Consider the following 2,504-nt stretch of genomic DNA (forward strand, 5'->3'; position numbering starts at 1 on the left):
TTACATCTCATCCCAATGGCAGCCGGAGTTTATGAATGAAGCTCGGGGAGCAGGCCACGCCCACCGCGGTGATGACGCGGGCGGTGGGATTCCTCCGCGATGTGCGTCAGAGAGGATGAGGATGATGATGAAGGCACTGCAGAAATGTGTTCATCATCTTAGCCTGTTAATATCACCGTGTGTTTCAGGTGTTGCGCATATGATGGAGGATCATCTGCACATTTATTATGTTTGAATGTGCAGTTAAAGCAGATACTGTGCCAGATAACACCAGAGGCTCCCACTGAGTTATGTCTGAATGTTCAAACTGAGAAATATCATCATAAACAGTAATACACTATTCTACAATAAAAATGTCAAATTAAAATAATCATATAAATAAAATAAAGCACTTACTCAATTTAAATGAAAATATAAATTGAAAATGATTTTGAAATTAATGCAATCATAAACAAAAATGTCACAATTTATTTAATGCAAAATAAAACATTAAAATAAATTAAATCATACAAATATAAAATTAAAACATTTTTATTGAATGAAAAATAAAACGCTAAAAATATCAAATTAAAATAATTTTTAAATTAATGCAAAATAAACGCTACAATTAATTAAATCCTAAAATATCAAATTAAAGTATTTTTAAAATTAATGCAAAATGAAACATTAAAATGAATTAAATCATAAACATGCCAAATTAAAATAATGTTTAATATATAATTAATTAATGCAGAATAAAAAACCTTTAAAAATGTTTAATTATTCTTCTTAATTTTGAGTTAATTATAATTTTTAAAAGCACTTCATGATCAATAACAATATTCATATAAATATGATAAAATAATAAATGGATAGATAATATTGTGATGTGTGTGTGTCCTGTAGAGCTGCAGTTCCTGTGGCGGACACACGGTGGCGCACAGAACACGTGTGTGTGTGTGTGTGTGTGTGTGTGGGCATGTTTTTTTGAAATATCAGGACTCAAATGTGTATAATGCCATGGGTATGACACAGGTATTACAGGAGAGGGTGAAATATGAGGACATTACCCATGGCCCCACTTTACAAAAGGCTTATAAATCACACAGGAGGAGTTTTTATGAGAAAGTAAAAATGCAGAATGTGTCCTGTGATGGGTAGGGGCAGTGTGTGTGTGTGTGTGTGTGTGTGTGTGTGTGTGTGTGTGTGTGTGTGTGTGTGTGTGTTGAGCATGAAGGCCTGTTCTAGTACAGCCCAAATCAAGACTGATGTGTGTTCTTTAAACCTGAAGTATGCTTGTGTTTTGTTGGCTTACGCAAATGCTTGAAGTGTCCGACGTCACTCTCATGGCTCCGGGGACTGCAGTGGCCCTTCGAGTGTATGAGCCGCTCTATCAGATGTGAGACACACACACACACACACACACACACACTGATTACTGGAAGTCTTCAGAACCGTGGGCTGAGGCCACTTCCTGTCGACTTCCTGCAGTAATGAAACACTGACTGCAGAAGCTCATCTCGTTCTCGTCACACATGAGAAGTGTACGATGATGAAACATGTTCCTTATATTAGTGTGCAAATAAAGCAAGATTACAAACTATGACTTGAGATATTGAGTCTTGTTTTCTGAGATATACACTGAACAGGCATAACATTATGACCGGTGAAGTGAAAAACTGATGATCTCTGTTAGTGGGTGGGATATATTCGGCAGCAAGTGAACATTTGGTCCTCAGAGTTGATGTGTGTGAAGCAGGAGAAATGGGCAAGCGTAAGGATTTGAGCGAGTTTGGCCAGATTGTGACGGCTAGACGACTGGGTCAGAGCATCTCCAAAACTGCAGCTCTTGTGGGCTGTTCCCGGTCTGCAGTGGTCAGTATCTATCAAAAGTGCTCCAAGGAAGGACCAGTGGAGAACCGGCCACAGGGTCATGGGCGGCCAAGGCTCATTGATGCACGTGGGGAGCGAAGGCTGGCCCGTGGGGTCCGATCAAACAGACGAGCTACTGGAGCTCAAACTGCTCCAGAAGTTAATGCTGGTTCTGATAGAAAGCTGTCAGAATCATAGACTGTAAAAAAATATGGACGTAGTGTCCGTGACGTCACCCATAGGATTCTGATAAGCCGTTCTGAAGCTTAAAGTAGGGCCGAGCTGGGCGTTGCCATCTTGTGAGCGAGTCAACGCGTATCACTCCCGGATAACAGAAAATGGGCAAAAAGGCGGGATGTGCGCGGAGCTGAGGTGACGCAATAACTATAGACGGCGGATAAATGGCTTTCTACTTGTAACCACGCCCTTAATTATGCAGAACCTTAAGGCTTTATATAACGAAAACGAATGAGTTATAAAAAAATTCACCCCCCTCAGAGTTGTCATGAAGATCAAAATTAGCCTTATAAGCCAAAACCACAATTTGTACCAGGCTGCAAACATGTTTTTTTCTGCTTTAAAGTTGAGAATTTTAATATGGGGCTCAATGAGATTATGCTCCCTTCTGGAGCCTGCCTCTAGTGGCCAGTTAA

The 2,504-nt window shown here is 39.9% G+C and overlaps 1 protein-coding gene across 3 annotated transcripts in view; it reads right to left on the minus strand.

Moving 5' to 3' along the window:
• Nucleotides 1-35, minus strand: part of LOC137089338 (voltage-dependent calcium channel beta subunit-associated regulatory protein) — a 23,678-nt gene extending 23,643 nt beyond the window's left edge. The window contains exon 1 of one of the 3 annotated variants that reach the window (XM_067452904.1): nt 1-35. This exon is cut by the window's left edge and continues 60 nt beyond it. The gene's annotated coding sequence lies outside the window, so the exon portion shown is untranslated. The other 2 variants (XM_067452906.1, XM_067452905.1) reach the window with 2 other exon arrangements.
• Between the last annotated feature and the right edge of the window lie 2,469 nt (nt 36-2,504).

Source organism: Pseudorasbora parva, chromosome 9 (genome assembly GCF_024679245.1).
Source record: "Pseudorasbora parva isolate DD20220531a chromosome 9, ASM2467924v1, whole genome shotgun sequence".
NCBI lineage: Eukaryota > Metazoa > Chordata > Actinopteri > Cypriniformes > Gobionidae > Pseudorasbora > Pseudorasbora parva.